The 22,497-nt window shown below is 44.6% G+C and overlaps 1 long non-coding RNA gene across 1 annotated transcript in view; it reads left to right on the top strand.

Moving 5' to 3' along the window:
* The window catches only part of LOC142745688 (uncharacterized), a 55,499-nt gene that overhangs the window by 25,353 nt on the left and 7,649 nt on the right, over positions 1-22,497 (top strand). The window contains exon 2 of the long non-coding RNA XR_012881688.1: positions 15,901-15,991. This is a non-coding gene — a long non-coding RNA (uncharacterized LOC142745688). The remainder of the gene's footprint in view (positions 1-15,900; positions 15,992-22,497) is intronic.

Below are 22,497 nucleotides of genomic sequence, written 5' to 3'. Positions count from 1 at the left end.
GATGTTTGTCAACGCTATTGAGGCGCTTTTTTCGGACATAATTCGTGGCAAAAAAGGCCGAATTACGTCCGTAATTAGTGTGTGTGCACATACCCTGAGGGGGAATTCACTGAGTTTTTCAGCATGCATTTTGACGCGGAAAAACTTGTAAAAAAACAGACGGAAACGGATGTCTTTTCCAGCGAGCGCTAAAACCGCTCACGGGAACAAGCGACTTGCCCCTATCTCCGTATGTTTACGTCTCTGACCTCCCATTGACAATAAGAGGCAGAGAAATTTGTCTGCGGCGCTCAATGTCCGCCGCCAAAAAACGCAGCAAAAAATACGGCAAACGGTGTGCAGGCATGTGAAAATCTGACTCAAAGTTACAGAAGGAATTTTTAGGCAGATTTTTCTGTCTGCAAAAAAATCTGTGTGAACAGGACCTTAAGGCTTCAGTATAGGTGTTAGGGGGAAAGTGCCACCCATTGAAAACCATGACATTTTTCCTGCGAGCAGTAAAAAACGCCTGCGGGTAAAAGAAGCGTTAGGCTATGTTCACACTGAGTTTTTTGCAGGAAGAATATCTGCCTCAAAATTCCGTTTGGAAGTTTGAGGCAGATTTTCCTCTGCCTGCACGCCGATTTTTGCCCGCGCCCATTGAGCGCCGCGGGCATAAAACACCGCGAAATACGCTTTCTCTGCCTCCCATTGAAGTCAATGGGAGGTCAGAGGCGTAAACGCCCGAAGATAGGGCATGTCGCTTCTTTTTCCCGCGAGGCAGTTTTACTGCTCGCGAGAAAAAGACGCCAACGCCTCCCATGCATTTTTTGCTGCGTTTTTCTGCCCACGGCCCGATGGCCGAAAAACGTCACAAAAAACGCAACGAAAAACGTGGGAAGTGTTCAAAATATGCATCAAAATTCCGGAAGGAATTATGAGGCAGTTTTTTCTACCTAAAAACTTTTCCCTTCTCCCATGAACTTTTTTATTTTATGTACCTGTCCTCTGCAGTCTGCTCGTCCTCCGGCCGTCCTCTGATTGTCCTCCGCCCGTCCTATGGGATGCTAGTTCTCCTGCAGTCCTGAGTCCTCCGCCCGTCCTATGGGGTGCAAGTACTCCGGCAGTCCTGGCTCCTGACTGTACTGTCCTCCGCCCGATGTCTCGCGCCATTCGTTTAGCTCCGCCCCCTGTCCTCTCCCCTGCCTGAGCGCTCCTCCTACCACGTATCGCCGTCCTATTCCACTGTGTGTGGAGGAGGAGTCGTCGGACTATCAGTGGAGTGCACAGTGAATATCACCGGGCCCCGGACCCCCCCCCCGCGGCTGTCACCGGGCCCCCCCCCCCGGATGCCTAGTGTAACGTTAGGGACGGGATACTAGTAGGCATTAGGGGGCCCGTGCCTCCATGCCTGGCACATAATGTAATGTGCCTGACTGTCAAGGCGACACGGGCCCCCCATGCCCCGGGCCCCGTAGCAGCTGCTACTGCTGCTACTGTGGTAGTTACGCCACTGCTGTCTCCTATACATACACACACACACATACATTTTTTTTGGGTGGACACATATGTATTGGGGCTTTTTCCCCTGACATTTTAAGTCCTTAGTGACGCCCCCGGCTGCTAGTGCTGCATTGTTGGGTCACTTAGGAGACCCAGCGATGCAGCTGAAAGCTGCGGGCCGTCGGCCATGAGAAGTTTGCGGGGGGGGGGGCCCAATAAGAACTTTTGGATCGGGCCCATGAGCCTTTAGCTACGCCCCTGCGTCTAAGGCCCCACTCTTCAGGTTCTGAGAGCCAGCGAGTGGGTATAATTATGTCCCGGCTCCAGGACGGCCCCCAAGAATGGGCCTTCTCCTTGGCTCCTGACGCCCCTGAACTTTCCTCTGTTGACCTTTTTTTTTCTGCTCTCGGGCTCATCTATAACGAGACTGACAAGACTGCCTTTGCCAACAGTCAGCTGGTGACCTTACGTCAGGGTAAGAGACCCGTTGAGGAGTACTGTTCTGACTTTAGGAAGTGGTGTGTAGCTTCTCGGTGGAATGACCCTGCCTTGAGGTGCCAGTTTAGATTGGGTCTTTCGAACGCCCTGAAAGACCTGATAGTTAGCTATCCCTCTTCTGACTCTCTAGATCAGGTTATGGCTTTAGCGGTACGTCTTGACCGACGTCTCAGGGATTGACGACTTGAACGTTATTGTGCCTTCTCCTCTGGCTCCCCTATGATGGCTCCCGAGGTTCCGTTGCTTCGTTCTTCCATGGAAAACTCAGATGAACCAATGCAACTCGGGGCCTCCGTGTCTCCCCAACAACGTAGAGAGCTCCGCAGGAAGAATGGTCTCTGCTTCTACTGTGGGGATGACAAGCATCAAGTGAACGACTGTCCTGGGCGTAAGAATAAGCAGCCGGAAATCTTCCGCGCCTAAGTGACCATCGGGGAGGTCGCTTGGGCGCACAGGTATTTCTCGTAAATATGAAACCTAATAAGATCTTGCTTCCCTTTCAGGTCTCTTTTGAGGGTAGGTCTGCCACCGGCAGTGCCTTCGTGGATTCAGGGTCTTCTGCTAATATTATGTCTGTGGAAATTGCTATGTCTCTAGCTATGCCATTGATTGATTTACCTAAACCTGTCCCGGTAGTGGGTATCGACTCCACTCCACTTGCTAATGGTTATTTTACGCAGCATACCCCTGTTTTTGAACTCATTGTTGGCTCCATTCATTTGGAGCAGTGTTCTGTACTGGTGATGCAGGGATTATCGTCCGATTTGGTTTTAGGCCTTTCCTGGTTGCAGAGGCATAATCCCACGTTTAACTGGAATACTGGGGATCTTACCAAATGGGGTAATGAATGCATGATGTCCTGTTTTTCTATTAATTTTATTTCTCTCCCTGAGGAGGTGAACACTCTACCTGAGTTTATTCAGGACTTCGCTGATGTTTTTTCTAAAAAGGCCTCCGAAGAGTTACCTCCTCATAGAGATTACGATGGCGCTATCGATTTGGTACCAGGAGCTAAGCTCCCTAAGGGTAGGATATTTAATCTCTCTTGTCCCGAATGTGAAGCCATGAGAGAATATATCCAGGAAAGCCTGGCCAAGGGTTACATTCGCCCCTCTACTTCTCCGGTAGGTGTTGGCTTCTTCTTCGTAGGGAAGAAGGATGGTGGTCTTAGGCCGTGCATCGATTACCGAAACTTGAATAAGGTCACTGTAAGGAACCAGTATCCCCTTCCTTTGATTCCTGATCTCTTCAATCAGGTTCTAGGGGCCCAATGGTTCTCTAAGTTTGATCTTCGGGGGGCTTATAAACTTATCCGAATCAGAAAAGGGGATGAGTGGAAGACTGCGTTTAACACGCCCGAAGGTCATTTCGAATACCTCGTCATGCCCTTTGGGTTGTGTAATGCTTCCGCGGACTTCCAGAATTTCATTAATGAGATTTTAAGAGACTACCTGGGGGTATTTCTTGTAGTGTACCTTGATGACATACTTGTGTTTTCCAAGGACTGGTCCTCCCACATTGAGCATGTCAGGAAGGTGCTTCAGGCCCTTCGGGAAAACAAACTCTTTGCTAAAACCGAAAAATGTGTGTTTGGGGTGCAGGAGATACCATTTTTGGGTCATATCCTCACTCCTAATGAATTCCGCATGGACCCTGCCAAGGTTCAGGCTATGGCTGAATGGGTCCAACCTGCCTCCCTGAAGGCGTTACAGTGCTTCCTGGGGTTTGCTAATTATTACAGGAGATTTATTGCTAACTTCTCGGTCATCGCTAAGCCTCTTACAGATCTTACTCGCAAGGGTGCTGATATCCTCCACTGGCCTCCGGAGGCGGTCCAGGCATTTGAGATCCTTAAGAAGTGCTTTATCTCTGCCCCAGTGCTGATTCAGCCTAACCAAATGGAGCCATTCATCGTGGAGGTTGACGCCTCCGAGGTGGGAGTGGGTGCTGTCTTGTCCCAGGGTACCAGGTCTCTCACCCATCCCCGTCCCTGTGCCTACTTCTCCTTACCGACCACAAGAATCTGGTTTTCCTAGAATCTGGCCGGAGGCTAAACCCGAGACAAGCTCGATGAGCGTTGTTTTTTTACTAGATTCAACTTTATGGTCACCTATAGGGCTGGGTCTAAAAATATTAAAGCTGAGGCACTGTCGCGTAGCTTCATGGCCAGCCCTCCTTCAGAGGAGGATCCTGCTTGTGTTTTGCCCCCAGGTATAATAATATCCTCTGTTGATTCTGCCTTAGTCTCTGAAATTGCGGCTGATCAAGGTTCAGCTCCCGGGAACCTTCCTGAGAACAAGCTGTTTGTTCCCCTGCAATTCCGGATAAGGGTACTCAGGGAAAATCATGACTCTGCACTATCTGGCCATCCTGGTATCCTGGGTACCAAGCACCTCATTTCTAGAACCTATTGGTGGCCTGGGATGCCTAAAGATGTTAAAGCCTACGTCGCCGCTTGTGAAATTTGTGCTAGGTCCAAGACTCCCAGGTCCCGACCAGCGGGCTTACTATGTTCTTTGCCCATTCCTCATAGACCTTGGACTCATATCTCCATGGATTTTAACATCGATCTGCCTCCATCCCAAGGCAAGTCAGTGGTGTGGGTTGTAGTAGACCGCTTCAGTAAGATGTGCCACTTTGTGCCGCTCAAGAAACTACCCAATGCCAAGACGTTAACTACCTTGTTTGTCAAACACATCCTGCATCTCCATGGGGTTCCTGTCAATATTGTTTCTGACAGAGGGGTACAATTTGTTTAATTGTTTTGGAGAGCTTTCTGTAAGAAGTTGGAGATTGATCTGTCCTTCTCCTTGGCCTTCCATCCTGAAACTAATGGCCAAACTGAGAGGTCTAATCAGTCTCTAGAACAATATTTAAGGTGTTTTATCTCTGACTGTCAATATGATTGGGTCTCCTTCATTCCCCTCGCCGAATTTTCCCTTAATAACCGGGTCAGTAACTCGTCAGGGGTCTCCCCCTTTTTCTGTAATTTTGGGTTTAATCCACGGTTCTCCTCCGTTTCACCTGGTGGTTCCAACAATCCAGAGGTAGATGTCGTTCATCGGGAACTGTGCACAGTCTGGGCCCAGGTACAGAAGAACCTTGAGGCATCCCAGAGCATACAAAAAACTCAGGCAGATAAAAGACGTTCTGCTAACCCCTTGTTTGTGGTCGGGGATCTGGTGTGGCTGTCTTAAAAAAACTTGCGCCTTAAAGTTCCATCCAAAATGTTTGATCCCCGGTATATAGGGCCGTACAAGGTCATTGAGGTCCTTAACCCTGTCTCCTTCCGGCTGGAGTTAGCCCCGTCTTTTCAAATACACTACGTGTTTCATGCCTCCCTCCTGAAACACTGCTCCCCGTCCTTGGCTACCTCGAGGAAATCCCCGGTCCCTGTTCTCACCCCTGAAGGGGTAGAATTCGAGGTGGCCAAGATTATGGACAGCAGGATGGTCCAAGGCTCCCTCCAGTACCTGGTCCATTAGAGAGGATACTTGCCTGAGGAGAGGACTTGGGTACCCGCCCGGGATGTTCACGCTGGGTTATTGCTCAGGAGGTTCCATCTTCGGTTCCCCAATAAGCCAGGTCCACCTAGGAAGGGTCCAGTGGCCCCTCATAAAAGGGGGGGGGGTACTGTAAAGGATCTGCCAGACGCAGGTTCTGTGTCGACACCCGTGGTTAATCTGTCTGCTTTCTTCCCTAGGTCTGATAGAGTGACTCGATCTGCTACCACTAAGGCTGGTAGGCTGAGGAGTGGGAGAACCTATCACAGCCTGGCCAGACGGTTCTAGCTCCCGCCCTTGGTCTATTTATACCTCCATTTGCTGTCTGTCCTTTGCCTGTGATTCTTGTGTTTCCTGGCTCTGCTGTTCCTGCTAATACCATTGACCTCTGCTTCATATTGACCCTGCTTGACTGACTATTCTCCTGTTCTGCTTTTGTTACCGCGTACTCTCCAGGTTTGACTCATCTCATTCAATACTCTGTTGCTCACGGTGTTTCCGTGGGCAACTTCCCCTCTTCCCTTGCTTCTGTGTTCCCTTGTCTGTTTTGTTTGTCGTTCACATAGTGAGCGTAGGGACCGTCGCCTAGGATGGACTGTGCAAGTAGGCAGGGACTGAGTGGCGGGTAGATTAGGGCTCACCTGTCCATCTCCCTACCCCGACATTACAGAAAAACACCACAATTTTGTGAAAAATTGCAAAAATTTGCATTTTTATACATTTTAATGTATTTGCTTGTAAGACCGATAGTAATACCACAAAAAATTGTTGCTAATTACCATCCCCCATATGTCTTTAGTTTAGCATTGTTTTTTGAACATCGTTTTATTTTTCTAGGACGTTACAAGGCTTAGAACTTTAGCAGCAATTTCTCAAATTTTCAAAAGGCTATTTTTACAGCGGCCAGTTCAGTTGTGAAGCGGCTTTTAGGGCCTTATATATTTGTAACCACCAATAAGTCACCCCATTATAAAAACTTCACCCCTCAAAGTATTCAAAACAGCATTTAGAAAGTTTCTTAACCCTTTAGGCATTTCACAGGAATTAAAGCAAAATAGAGGTGAAATTTTAAAATGTCATTTTTTTTTTTCAGAAATTCATTTTTTTTTTTGTAAAACAGAAAGTTTTACCAGAGAAATGCAACTCAATATTTATTGTCCAGATTCTGAAGTTTTTAGAAATATCTCCCATGTGGCTATAGTGTGCTAATGGACGGAAGCACAGGCCTCCGAATCAAAGGAGTACCTCGAGGATCTTGGGGCCTTTTTTTTATTAGAAAATATTTTAGGCACCATGTCAGGTTTGAAGGGCTCTTGCGGTGCCAAAACAGTGGAAATCCCCCAAAAGTTACCCCATTTTGGAAACTACACCCCTTGAGGAAATTATCTAGGGGTATAGTGAGCATTTTGACCCCACAGATGTTTTGCAGAAATTATTGAAAGTAGGCCGTGAAAATGAAAATCGACATTCTTTCAAAGAAAATGTAGGTTTAGCTAATTTTTTCTAATTTCCACAAGGACTAAAGGAGAAAAAGCACTCCAAAATTTGTAAAGCAATTTCTCCCGAGTAAAACAATACCCCGCATGTGGTCATGAATGGCTGTTTGAACACACGACAGGGCTCAGAAGGGAAAGAGCGCTATTTGGCTTTTGGAGCTCAAATTTAGCAGGAATGGTTTGCGGAGGCCATGTCACATTTGCAAGGCCCCTAAGGGACCAAAACAGTGAAAACGCCAAAAAAGTGACTCCATTTAGGAAACTGCACCCCTTGAAGAATCCATCTAGGGCTGTAGTGAGTATTTTTACCCCACAGGTGTTTCATAGATTTTATTAGAATAGGGCAGTGAAAATAAATAAAATCCTTTTTCTTCAATAAGACGTAGCTTTAGCTCAAAATTTTTCATTTTCTCAACAAATAAATGAAGAAAAGAACCCCAACGCTTGTAAAGCAATGTCTCCCGAGTACGGCAATACCCCATGTGTGGGGATAAACTGCTGTTTGGGCACACGGCGGGGCTCAGAAGAGAAGGAGCGGCATTTGCTTTTGGAGTACAGATTTTGCTGCATTTGGTTTCTGGGCGCTATGTCGCATTTGCAAAGTCCATGTGGGACCAAAGCAGTGGATCCCCCCAGAAGTGACCCCATTTTGGAAACAACACCCCTCAAGGTATTTACCTAGGGGTGTAGTGAGCATGTTAACCACAAAAGTGTTTGGCAGAAATTAGTGTGGATTTGATGTTGCAGAGTGAAAATGAGATTTTTTTCCATAGATATGCCAATATGTGGTGCGCAGCTTGTGCCGCCATAACAAGACAGCTCTATAATTATTATGCTGTGTTTCCTGGTTTTAGTAATTCTTTTTTGATTCTATGTATGACATGGGGGTTCCGGATTGATTCAGGGATTTGTCTGATGGACTAAATCTAGATGTTAATTCATGCCGTGTTGATGTGTTATGGCGTTGTCATAGTTACCCGCCGTTTATCATGATAAACTGCACGGTCACTAATGGGCTGAGGGGCTTGACCCGCTCCGTTCTCATGTGTGAACCGCATCACTCCCATGGTTGACACGCATCGGTGTGCGTCAATAATGACGGCGCGATGCTGGTTACTTCAGTGGGAGTGGTTTTTCCCTGCCGCACATCATTGGTTACTTGCCTCCGTGTCCATAGGATTTAAACTCCAGCTGTCAGTGTAGTAGCACACCTCCTGACGAAGGTTGCGAAACGCGCGTCGAGGTGCTCGGTGTCCAGGTGTATCATTTCTTCCATCATGTCCTCTGCAGGTATAGTCCACTCATTGTAGTCGATATTTCTTCCCTTTCTTGTTTCAGTGCTTGTCTCTTTACTCACATCAGTGCATCATTGGCACTGGAGCGACTTGTGATTACAGTATTATTCTTATCAGCTCTCTGGTGCTCTGATGCAGTTCGTGCACATAGACATACAGTGCTTTTCTATCCTTCCTTAAGGGTTCATGCTTTTCTGCATGAGGACTTGATACCATTACATTTACCATATTTACCATCTTTATCCATCATTATACACCTGGCATATATTTTATGTCATTTTAATTGTCTATAGTATATACTTGGGAGGGGGGTTTAATTTTTGTATTTTTATTTAATTATTCTTGTATTATGTGTATTAAATTATTTGTTTTGATTAAATAAAATTATTTTGATTAAATATTATTATATCAAGATTTCTTCTTTGGTTTACTGGTTTTAGAATCACCCTACATGTGGCACTAATCTTTTGCCTTGACATTCGACCAGGCTCAGGAGTGAAATTGTACCATGTAAAATTGAGGCCTAATTTGGCGACTTACAAAGTATTGGTTCACAATTGCGGAGGCTCTGATGTGAAATAATAAAAGAAACCCCTGACCAGTGACCCCATTTTTTTAAACTGCACCCCTCAAGGCATTTATTAAGGGGTGTAGTGAGCATTTTCACCCCACAGGTCTTTTCCATAAATGATTGCACTGCGGAAGGTGCAAAGTTAAAATTTAAATTTTTCCTTAGATATGCCAATTCAGTGTCAAATACATCATGCCCAGCTTATGCCACTGGGGACACACACACCAAAAATTGTTAAAAGGGTTCTCCCGGGTATGGTGATGCCATATATGTGGAAGTAAACTGCTGTTTGGGCACGCTGTAGGGTTCAGAGGGGAGGTAGCGCCATTTGGCTTTTGGAACGTGGAATTTGCTTGGTGGTAGTTTTGTTTAGAGTATTGCTGGTGTTTCCGTTTATAATGTGGGGGTACATGTGAGCTGGGCAGATTATATCAGGGCATAGTCAGGTGGTATAATAATAAGGTAAAAAAAAGAATAAAATAATCCATAGATGTGTGTTAGGGGGGATTCACACGAGCGTGTATTCGGTCCGTGCGGGCCGCGTGGTTTTCACGCGGCACGCATGGACCAATACAAGTCTATGGGGCAGTACAGACAGTCCGTGCTTTTTGCGCAGCGTTTGTCTGCTGCGCAAAAAGCGCGACAGGTTCAATAACTCTGCGTATTTCGCGCATCACGCACCCATTGAAGTCAATGGGTGCGTGAAAACCACGCAGGTTGCACGGAAGCACTTCCGTGCGAACCGACTGAAACAGCGCACCAGCTGTCAAAAGGATGAATGTAAACAGAAAAGCACCACGTGCTTTTCTGTTTCCGAACATCCAAACGGAGTGTCTTTGCGATGAGCGAAGCCGGACAAGCGAACCGAACTTCACCGGGTTCGGCCGAACTCGTTTTGTCCGAACCCGGCAAAAAAATTATCGGTACGCGACGGCAGGAGATAGTCACTGTCCATGGTGCTGAAAGAGTTAAACTGTTTCAGCACCATGGACAGTGACTTCCGATCCCAATATACATGAACCTGTAGAAAAAAAAACGAAGTTCTGACTTACCGATAACTCCTGGCTTCTTCCTCCAGTCTGACCTCCCGGGATGACAATTCAGTCCAAGTGACAGCTCCAGCCAATCACAGGCCAAGCACAGGCTGCAGCGGTCACATGGACTGGCGCGTCATCCAGGGAGGTGGGGCCCGATGTCGAGAGGCGCGTCACCAAGCACGCGTCACCAAGGATGCGTCACCAAGGCAACGGCCGGGAAGTTCTCGGTAAGTACGAACTGTTTCTTTTTTTTCAACAGGTTTTTCGATATTGTGTTCGGCATTCACTGTCGAGGGTGCTGAAAGAGTTAGCTCTTTCAGCACCTTGGACAGTGACGGGCGTCGACTAGCCTCATCTCTATGATGGCGGCTGCGCGAAAATCACACAGCCGCGCATCATACACGGATGACACACGCAGCTGTCAAATGGTTTTTGCGCGCGCAAAACGCTGCGTTGTTTGCGCGCGCAAAAACGCAACGTCCGTCTGTATCTGCCCTTACGCTGTGAAGCAATCCTTTATGCACAGGCCAGTGTCGCACTGATAAATAGCCTTTCTTATTCCCCTTTTGATTCACACTCGGCACCTTTGCAGTTTGGGGAATTTCGCTGGGATGTGTTGTCCTGGTATAATACGGGCACCCTCGCTTCCAGGAGATATGTTTGGGCCCTCCCCTTCCTGGTTCCCTAATTTTAGTGCCTTGATAATTCGCCTCTTGAAACAGAAGAAATGTTCCCCTCGGGCTGCACAACTGGATATTTTTCATTCCTGACTTATTGGAGCCTTAACTTTTTTTATTTTTTCATAGGCGTAGTGATATGAGGCCTGTTTTTTTACGGGATGAACTGTAGTTATTATTGGTACCATTATGGGGTACATGCGACTTTTTGATCACTTTTTATCCTTTTTTTTGGGAGGCAAGGTGACAAAAAAACAGCAATTCTGCCATAGCTTTTTTGTTTTTTTTATACAGCGTTCACCTTGCGCTATAAACTACATGTTAACTTTATTCTGCGGGTCAGTACGATTCCGGCGATACCAAATTTATGCCACTTTTTTATGTTTTACAACTTTTTGCACAATAAAATTACTTTTGTAAAGAGAATGTATTTTTTCTGTCGCCATGTTGTGAGAGCCATAACTTTTAAATTTTTTCGTCGATGGAGCTGTATGAGGGCTTGTTTTTTGCGAGACGAGTTATAGTTTTTATAGGTACCGTTTTTGGATACATGCGACTTTTTGATCACTTTTTATTTCAATTTTTGGAAGACAAAGTGACCAAAAAACTTTTTTTAGTTTTTTTTTACGGCGTTCACTGCACGGAATAAATAACAAAACATTTTTATAGTTCAGGTCGTTACGGTCGCAGCGATACCAAATATGTAAGGTTTATTATTTTTTTCAATAATAAATGACTTGATAAGGGAAAAAGGGGGCGATTGTGTTTTATTTTATTAGTTGAAACTTTTATTGTATTTTTTACAACTTTTATTTTTACTTTTTTTACACTTTTCTTTAGTCATACTAGGGGACTTGAAGATCCAACTGTTTGTTTGATGTTCTAATATATTACACTATCTATGCAGTGCAATGTATTGGAACTGTCAGTTGTTCACTGACAGCAAGCCGATCAGGCTCCGCCTCCGGGCGGGGCCTAATCGGCTTCCGTAATGGCAGACAGGAGGCCATTGTTAGGCCTCCTGTTGCCATAGTAGCAGTCGCCAGCCTTGCCATTGCATGGCAGGCTGCCGATTTGCTACAAACCGCTAAGATGCAGCGATCGCAATGGATCGCTGCATCGAAGGGTTAATGTCAGGAATCGGAGCTAGCTCCGGTTCCTGCCGATACAGCGGGGTGTCCGCGGTAACATACAGTGGACACCCACTGCTGATGACGCCGGCTCAGCTTCTGAGCCGGAAGCTGAGCCGGCGCCATCTTGCCGATGGTACCGGAAGCCTTTTAGGCCCCGCTGCCGAGCAGGGCATAGGAGGCTTCAGTTGAAAATGTAGGTTTAGCTAATTTTTTCTAATTTCCACAAGGACTAAAGGAGAAAAAGCACTGCAAAATTTGTAAAGCAATTTCTCCCGAGTAAAACAATACCCCGCATGTGGTCATGAATGGCTGTTTGGACACACGACAGGGCTCAGAAGGGAAAGAGCGCTATTTGGCTTTTGGAGCTCAAATTTAGCAGGAATGGTTTGCGAAGGCCATGTCACATTTGCAAAGCCCCTAAGGGACCAAAACAGTGAAAACGCCAAAAAAGTGACTCCATTTAGGAAACTGCACCCCTTGAAGAATCCATCTAGGGCTGTGGTGAGTATTTTGACCCCACAGGGGTTTCATAGATTTTATTAGAATAGGGCAGTGAAAATAAATAAATCCTTTTTCTTCAATAAGACGTAGCTTTAGCTCAAAATTTTTCATTTTCTCAACAAATAAAGGAAGAAAAGAACCCCAACGTTTGTAAAGCAATGTCTCCCGAGTACGGCAATACCCCATGTGTGGGCATAAACTGCTGTTTGGGCACACGGCGGGGCTCAGAAGAGAAGGAGCGGCATTTGCTTTTGGAGTACAGATTTTGCTGCATTTGGTTTCTGGGCGCTATTTCGCATTTGCAAAGTCCATGTGGGACCAAAGCAGTGGATCCCCCCAGAAGTGACCCCATTTTGGAAACAACACCCCTCAAGGTATTTACCTAGGGGTGTAGTGAGCATGTTAACCCCAAAAGTGTTTGGCAGAAATTAGTGTGGATTCGATGTTGCAGAGTGAAAATGAGATTTTTTCCATAGATATGCCAATATGTGGTGCGCAGCTTGTGCCACCATAACAAGACAGCTCTATAATTATTATGCTGTGTTTCCTGGTTTTAAAATCACCCTACATGTGGCACTAATCTTTTGCCTGGACATTCGACCAGGCTCATGAGTGAAAGTGTACCATGTAAAATTGAGGCCTAATTTGGCGACTTACAAAGTATTGGTTCACAATTGTGGAGGCTCTGATGTGAAATAATAAAAGAAACCCCTGACCAGTGACCCCATTTTTTTAAACTGCACCCCTCAAGGCATTTATTAAGGGGTGTAGTGAGCATTTTCACCCCACAGGTCTTTTCCATAAATGATTGCACTGCGGAAAGTGCAAAGTTAAAATTAAAATTTTTCCCTAGATATGTGTTCGGCATTCACTGTCGAGGGTGCTGAAAGAGTTAGCTCTTTCAGCACCTTGGACAGTGACGGGCGTCGACTAGCCTCATCTCTATGATGGCGGCTGCGCGAAAATCACGCAGCCGCGCATCATACACGGATGACACATGCAGCTGTCAAATGGTTTTTGCGCGCGCAAAACGCTGCGTTGTTTGCGCGCGCAAAAACGCAACGTCCGTCTGTATCTGCCCTTACGCTGTGAAGCAATCCTTTATGCACAGGCCGGTGTCGCACTGATAAATAGCCTTTCTTATTCCCCTTTTGATTCACACTCGGCACCTTTGCAGTTTGGGGAATTTTGCTGGGATGTGTTGTCCTGGTATAATACGGGCACCCTCGCTTCCAGCAGATATGTTTGGGCCCTCCCCTTCCTGGTTCCCTAATTTTAGTGCCTTGATAATTCGCCTCTTGAAACAGAAGAAATGTTCCCCTCGGGCTGCACAACTGGATATTTTTCATTCCTGACTTATTGGAGCCTTAACTTTTTTTATTTTTTCATAGGCGTAGTGATATGAGGCCTGTTTTTTTACGGGATGAACTGTAGTTATTATTGGTACCATTATAGGGTACATGCGTCTTTTTGATCACTTTTTATCCTTTTTTTTGGGAGGCAAGGTGACAAAAAAACAGCAATTCTGCCATAGCTTTTTTGTTTTTTTTATACAGCGTTCACCTTGCGCTATAAACTACATGTTAACTTTATTCTGCGGGTCAGTACGATTCCGGCGATACCAAATTTATGCCACTTTTTTATGTTTTACAACTTTTTGCACAATAAAATTACTTTTGTAAAGAGAATGTATTTTTTCTGTCGCCATGTTGTGAGAGCCATAACTTTTTAATTTTTTCGTCGATGGAGCTATATGAGGGCTTGTTTTTTGCGAGACGAGTTATAGTTTTTATAGGTACCGTTTTTGGATACATGCGACTTTTTGATCACTTTTTATTTCAATTTTTGGAAGACAAAGTGACCAAAAAACTTTTTTTAGTTTTTTTTTACGGTGTTCACTGCACGGAATAAATAACAAAATATTTTTATAGTTCAGGTCGTTACGGTCGCAGCGATACCAAATATGTAAGGTTTATTATTTTTTTCAATAATAAGTGACTTGATAAGGGAAAAAGGGGGCGATTGTGTTTTATTTTATTAGTTGAAACTTTTATTGTATTTTTTACAACTTTTATTTTTACTTTTTTTACACTTTTCTTTAGTCATACTAGGGGACTTGAAGATCCAACTGTTTGTTTGATGTTCTAATATATTGCACTATCTATGCAGTGCAATGTATTGGAACTGTCAGTTGTTCACTGACAGCAAGCCGATCAGGCTCCGCCTCCAGGCGGGGCCTAATCGGCTTCCGTAATGGCAGACAGGAGGCCATTGTTAGGCCTCCTGTTGCCATAGTAGCAGTCGCCAGCCTTGCCATCGCATGGCAGGCTGCCGATTTGCTACAAACCGCTAAGATGCAGCGATCGCAATGGATCGCTGCATCGAAGGGTTAATGGCAGGAATCGGAGCTAGCTCCGGTTCCTGCCGATACAGCGGGGTGTTCGCGGTAACATACAGTGGACACCCACTGCTGATGACGCCGGCTCAGCTTCTGAGCCGGAAGCTGAGCCGGCGCCATCTTGCCGATGGTACCGGAAGCCTTTTAGGCCCCGCTGCCGAGCAGGGCATAGGAGGCTTCAGTTGCTGGCAGACCGGGATGTAAGTATTTGGCCTCCGATCACCTTTGCAGCCACTGGCAACCCAGCGATCACGTTGCTGGGGTGCTGGTGGCTAAAAACTCCTCACATGCTGCGATCTCTATTGAGCGCAGCATCTGAGGGGTTGATCGGCCGGATCGGATGCTAGCTCCGGTCCTGACCGATACCTCAGGGTGCCAGCTATAACATACAGCTGTCACCCGGCGGTGATGGTGCGGGCTCAGCTCCTGAGCTAGCTCCATCTCCTTCACGTACAGTTCCGTGGAAATGCGTTAAGACACCAGTTTCCATCACGTAACTGTACGTAATTGGGCGGGTAGGAGTTAAGACTCCCTACCAGCTGGATCTCTGCAAGAAAAATAAGTACCTTCCAAGAGGAAAATAGGAGATGACACAAAGTTATGTTTATGATTTATCATTTATTTCTAACAATTATCACCACCCTATGATAACTATTATAATATTACTATAAATATACTGCTGTTATTATTGTTATTATCATTATTATCCTAGTACTATCCCTGTTGATCCAGAAGAAGGCAAGAACCCTGGACACTTTCACCCAATTCGTGCCACAAATTCCTTCTTGTCCTTGGGAAAAGGCAATCAGTCCTAAAACCCTGGATCAAACCCGCTAATTCACATTAAAATGGACTAATTAAAGTTAATAAACCTAAATATGTTATTATTATATTATTTTGTTATTACTAGATTATTCTGGTAGTGATATGACTATTATAATACTGTTTCTAATAATACTATACAATCACTATTAGTAAAATTATGACTTTTTATCATTATATTTCATTATTATACTATGGCTAGCTTTATATTATTACTAGTATATGACTACCAAAAAGACTAATATTTCTATTTACTATTGCGCTATAACTATGATTTATATCTCTATTCATAAAGCTGTTCCAGAAGAAGGCAAAAAACCCTGGACACATTCGGCCAATTTATGCCACAGGGGGAAAATTCCTTCTTGACCCCGAGAAAAGGCAATCAGTCGTCCTAGATCCCTGGATTAAACACGCTGATGCCTATTATGGTTTACTAATTATTATAGTTATTATGACATTAATATTCATTTTTATTATATTTTAGTGTTATTTTAGTCTCTGGGGAAGTTCCTTCTTGATCCCGGGAAAAGGCAATCAGTTCAAGAACCCTGGATCAAACCTGCTGCTATTTAAAGGTTTCTATCTATCATTATTACACAATTTAATTTTGTTTGTCCTACTCGTACCATTATTATTATTAATATTACTGCACATGTTGTTTATATAATATTATTATATTGTAACTATCACTACCAGTATTAATAGAACTTTATTTCCTATTGTATTTTTTTTAAAACCTTTTTATAATATCAAACAATTATTATTATCTTATTACTATTTTTACAGTCATCGCTGTTAATAGGATAATAGATGTTTCCATATAATATCTCATCTGGACATTGGTTTGAGGATGATTGTCAAGATGATGTTCCTCTTCCCTTTGATGTTTTTGATCATGTCATGGAAGATCGAATGCTGGAGGATTTTATTTCTTCTTCCTGCCTGAAACTGAATTTGTCTCATTGCCATGCTGACTGCTTGCTGACTCCTTGCTGTCTCCCTCCATTATTATAGTTTTCTCTTCATCCTCTTTTTCTTCATCCACACTCTTTTCTTCTTCATCCTCGTTGACTGATTCCTCATCAATAGTCTCCATGTCTTCCTTCTCATTGTCTTCTTGCACTTTTTCCTCCTTGTTCTTTTTTGGCTCTTCTTGCTCCTTCTTGACCTACTCTTCTTTCAGCTCTTCACACGGCTGGCTTGCCATCGTTGATGTAGGTTTGGTGTCTTCTTTATCCCATGGTCAAGGTAGATATTTCCTCTGAGCTTCACGGTTTGTTGGCATGAGCCACTATCAAAATAAAAGATTCAGTCAATTGTATATTGAGAGGTTCCTATAAAATCTTTATATCTATAGATAGAACATTGATGAATCTTTTAAAAAGGCAACATAACAACCAGTATGATCAGTAACCTCCATCTTGAGGATTGGTTACGGGAGGAATTTCAAGTTGTAAATCATCCGCTGTAGATCTCTCTTCTCTGTAGTGTTGGGATAACTGAAGAGAGAACACAACAAGATAATGGGATCAATCATAAGTATCCAGAAACCGTTAAATACGTATTATTACACTAACATTCTTTTAAATAATGGGATCTGAGAGGTGCTGGATTATAGGACTCGTATTGAAAAGTGTATAAATCTTACTTTTAACATTCAATTTCTTAATCTGCTAAATCTGTCACATTGTTTTACAGTTCTGTGCTCCATTATCAGATTATTGGAATTATCAGCCAGATCAAAGGAATTTTACTGTATATTTAGATTAAAGTTGTTTTCGAATCTCTGACATTTATGGCATATCCACAGGATATGCCATAAATGTCAGATAGATGCGGGTTCCATCTCTGGGACTCGATCCTATCTGTAGAACGGGGCCCCCTAAACTCCGTTCTACCTTGCTTGGCTCCTGCTGCTGCCCGGCAACGTCCCGGTTAGGAGGGCGGGAGTTATGTAAACAGCGTAGTTCGCTTTGTGATGCTGTTTCCATAACTCCCATTCACTTCAATTAGAGTTAAAGAATCAGCGTAGCTCAGCGAGCTCGGCTGTTTCTGTAACTCCCGACCACCTAACCGGTAGACAACGGAGGCAGAGAAAGTTAGAACGGAGTTTAGGGGGGGGGCCCCGTTCTACAGATAAATGCAGATCCCAGTCGTTGCGCCCGCATCTATCAGAGATTTATGGCATATCCCGTGGATATGCCAGAAATTTCCAAAATGGGAAAACCCCTTTAACTATCAATCACTTTTTTTTGTGGTACAGCCTTATTGCCAAAACTCACTTGAGAAGGGTCCAAGAACGTACCCTTGTTAACGATAGATGTCCTAAAGTGCAGAGAATACAGTAAGAGTCCAGTTATCAAGTATCAGAAATGGACAATAAGATAAGGGGTCAGTTCTACATATGAGAAGCCGGTGATTTGTATACTTGTTACCCGTCCAGTACTCTTACTCAATAAGTCACTACTTGTCTGAGTGGACAGCAGGCCACATGGACCTCTTCTGCTGAATCCAAATATGCTGGTACATGTCTATCACAGGGAAAAAGACAACAAGCCACTGACCTCCATAAAATTGTTTGCTGCGGCCCTGCCTGTAACCATCCTGAATTGTAGAATCCAAATCTGAAGCTGCTAACACAAAAAAGAGATTTAGTCACAGATCTGATAAAGACCCAAATTCCTGCAATTTTACACACGTATTAAAAGTGAATTTCCGTCATTATTATTCATTTATCGAAATAGAACCAAAATTCTAAGCTGATTATTTCCATAATGTATCTTCATCGGGGTCTACCGTCCAGTTTGCTTGTGTGATTCACAAAGTGTCTCCCTTCTGTATCTAGTTGATTGGGACACCGATTGCACTTTCAAGGTTGTGGTCTGTGATTTGTGCCTCAGGTCACGTGACACATGACCCATAAGGAATGGCAGTGTGCATCTACAGATTACACAGCGCCAAACTCTGTATACAAACTCCCCACTTTGATCATGCAGTTGAGGAGTAATTCGGGTGGTGGTTATAAGGGGTGTGGCAATATCTACAGGGGGCTGTGTGTAGAGCAATCTACAACATGGGCGCTGTGTGGCGTTAGCGCCACACACAGCCCCCCTCTTGTAGTTATCTACAAAAGGGGGCTGTGTGTGCCGCTATGTACAAGAGGGGGCTGTGTGTGGAGCTATCTACAGGGAGCTGTGTAGTGTTATATACAAGGGAGGGGCTGTGTGTGGCGCTATCTCCAAGGGGGCTGTGTGTGGCACTATTTATAAGGTGGCTGTGTGTGGCACTATCTACAGGGGTAGTCTGTGGCATCTAATTTATTTTCTTTTAATTTATTGTTATGGTAACTCCTGTATATAATTATATGCTTGTAATATGAACACATGGTTTTATGCTCGAGTTACATTAAAAAAATAGTGAAAAAAATTACACCTCATTGATTGGTAGAGAAAGTAGACATGGCGAGGGGGAAGGAGATGTCGGGAAAGAAGTTGGAGGGGGGGGGGGGGGGGCGGCGCCAATCTGAATCTTTGCCCCGGGTGCTGGAGAACCTAGCTACACCTCTACATTACGGTGAGTGGTTTATTTCTACAACTTTGTTGGAAATGATAATGGAAGTTGGTTGAGAGCAGACAAGCACCAAGACCTTCTGTCCTAAGGGTGTAGTGGTCCCCCAGTAGATAGCGCCACTCAGTGCCCACTGTAGAAAGTTCCCCCCCAGTTGATAGTGCCACCGTCCCCCTGTAGATAGAGGCACCCCCCCTGTAGATAGTGCCACACAGTCCCCTGTAGATAATGCCACACAGCCACCTGTAAATAGTGCACACATCCCAACTGTAGATAATGCCACGCAGCCCCCTGCAGATAGTGTCAAACAGCCCCCTGTACAAAGTGACACCCACCCCTGTAGATAGTGCTACAAACCCAAACTGTAGATAGTGACACCCCCCTGCAGATAGCGCCATACCCCACACATAACAAACCACAGAAAAAGGGGACATATATTTACAAAAAAAATAACAGAAAAAAAACATATTTACTAATACAAAGGCAAGCTCAATCGCCAGCTTCCAGTAGGATGAGGACAAGCACAATGCTACATGGAGGAAGGTTACACAGTTGCAAAATACCGAACAAGCAATCTAACACCTACTATTCATGAGGGTGGGTGCTTAGTTTAATTATTGCACACAGATAAAGATTATGCCAGTCACATGGTTACGTGTGGTGCACCATGCTGGTTTACAGCCTATTAATCATGCTCATACTATTAGATTATGTGGGCAGCCCAGAACTGTCTAGTTGCACCCCACTAAGTACTGAGCCCACTATCCCCCAGCACTATAAAAGCCTGGTTGCGTCCTGAAAAAAAATCCATGATAAACATGAGGTACTAGTTGATATTTTGGTCAAAATACGCAAGCTGCAACACACGTCAAAGGTCCTCTTCATCTTGCGAGTCCCTACACTCAAATAAATTACAAACCACATATATTTACTAAAAAATCACAGAAAAAAGCCATACTTACTAATACAAGGGCAATATTAATCGCCCACGGAAGCACTTCCGAGTGACGCGCGTGATTCGCGCAACAGTAGATAAAGAAATTAAGGAAAAAAATAAAAGCACTTCCTTCTTTTCTTTTTCTAAACTTCAAAACCGCGTGTCATAAGCATGGCATATGCGTGAAAATCACGCAGCCACGCAGCACATACTGATGACACATTAAGACACGCAACTGCAACGCGCAAAAAATGCAGTGTTTTTTGGGGGCGCAAAACGCACACATTTGTGTGAATAAGGCCTAATTTGCAGCTTGTTTCCCAGGGCCCTGTTTTCTATAATATGGGCCTGGCAGGGAGTGGGAGCTGCTGAGAAATCCTGTTACCTTGTGGGGGAGAAGGTGATGAGGATAGAAGTAAATCAGCAGATTAGTGAATCGGGTTGCACGGGAGTATCTGTGGATCTTGATCCAGCTGTGAAAATATATGTAATCAACCCAAGAAATGCTACGTGAGTCTTATCTTATTGAGCTTTATTTATAAAATTCACTGAAAGTCCAAATTTTTACAGATAATGAAGAAAAACAAAAATGAATAGTTATAAGTACTATGACTATTATAAGAATATAAGTAATACCGTATTTTTCAGACTATAAGACGCACCTGACCATAAGAGGCACCCAGGTTTTAAACGACAGAAAATAGGAAAAAAATAATTTGTTAAAAAGTTATTTATTGTGTTTCACCACATTCTCAGAGCCGGTTTTTTTTTCTTCCACATTTTATTAGTTCCCCTAGGGGACTTGAACCAGCGGCCACTTGATCACATGTGGAGTTACTGAAACAGCGTAACTCGCTGAGCTACGCTGTTTCCCTAACTCTCATAGTTGTGAATGGCAGTTACGGAAGCAGTGTAGCATGCGAGCTACGCTATTCCCGTAACTACTGCGGTAGAGTACAGAAAGCTAGAACGGGCTTTAGGGGACCCCGTTCTAGAGATAGGTGCGGGTCCCATAAATGTCCTTCATGGAAAAACCCCTATAAATGCCGCGGTCACTATTGACCGCGGCATTTAACTAGTTAAAGGGGTTTGCCATAAAACACATGTATCTCCTATCCAGAGGCTACATGTGGGATCGCTGGGGGTTCGACCACTGGGACCCCCAGCGATAAGGAGAACAGGGGACTGAAAGTCAGCCAGAGTGCTACATGAGTAGCTTGAACTTCCGGGTTCTGTGTCCGGCTTATTTGTTACGCAGCTCCATAGAGATTAATACATAGCCTGTAAAGGATCTGCCAGACACAGCTTCTGTGTCGACGCCCGTGGTTAATCAGTCTGCATCTGCTCTTAGGTCTGATAGAGTGACTCGATCTGCTACCACTCAGGCTGGTAGGCTGAGGAGTGGGAGAACCTATCACAGCCTGGCCAGACGGAGCTAGCTCCCGCCCTCGGTCTATTTATACCTTAATTTCCTGCTCTTCCTTTGCCTGTGATTCTGTCTTGTTTCCTGGCTCTTGAGGTGTCAGTTTAGATTGGGTCTGACGAGCGCCCTGAAAGACCTATTAGTCAGCTATCCCTCTTCTGACTCTCTAGATCAGGTTATGGCTTTAGCGGTTTGTCTTGACCGACGTCTCAGGGAACGACGACTTGAACGTTTTTGTGCCTTCTCCTCTGGCTCCCCCATGATGGCTCCCGAGGTGCCGTTGCTTCGTTCTTCCACGGAAAACTCGGATGAACCAATGTAACTCGGGGCCTCCGTGTCTCCCCACCAACGTAGAGAGCTCCGCAGGAAGAATGGTCTCTGCTTCTACTGTGGGGATGACAAGCATCAAGTGAACAACTGTCCTAGGTGTAAGAATAAGCAGCCAGAAAACTTCCACGCCTTTAGTGACCATCGGGGAGGTCGCATGGGCGCACAGGTATTTCCCATAAATATGAAACCTAATAAGATCTTGCTTCCCTTTCAGGTCTCTTTTGAGGGTGGTGGTCTTAGGCCGTGCATCGATTACCGAAACTTGAATAAGGTCACTGTAAGAAACCAGTATCCTCTTCCTTTGATTCCTGATCTCTTCAATCAGGTTCAGGGGGCCCAATAGTTCTCTAAGTTTGATCTTCGGGGGGCTTATAACCTTATCCGAGTCAGAGAAGGGGATGAGTGGAAGACTGCGTTTAACACGCCCGAAGGTCATTTCGAATACCTCGTCATGCCCTTTGGGTTGTGTAATGCTTCCGCGGTGTTCCAAAATTTCATAAATGAGATTTTAAGAGACTACCTAGGGGTATTTCTTGTAGTGTACCTTGATGACATACTTGTGTTTTCCAAGGACTGGTCCTCCCACATTGAGCATGTCAGGAAGGTGCTGCAGGAGGTACTATTTTTGGGTCAAATCCTCACTCCTAATGAATTCCGCATGGACCCTGCCAACGTTCAGGCTGTGGCTGAATGGGTCCAACTTGCCTCCCTGAAGGCGTTACAGTGCTTCCTGGGTTTTGCTAATTATTACAGGAGATTTATTGCTAACTTCTCGGTTATCGCTAAGCCTCTTACGGATCTTACTCGCAAAGGTGCTGATCTCC

Source organism: Rhinoderma darwinii, chromosome 1 (genome assembly GCF_050947455.1).
Source record: "Rhinoderma darwinii isolate aRhiDar2 chromosome 1, aRhiDar2.hap1, whole genome shotgun sequence".
Lineage (NCBI taxonomy): Eukaryota > Metazoa > Chordata > Amphibia > Anura > Rhinodermatidae > Rhinoderma > Rhinoderma darwinii.
Note: the sequence above shows the minus strand (reverse complement) of the source record. Positions and strands in the feature narration are given on the sequence as shown.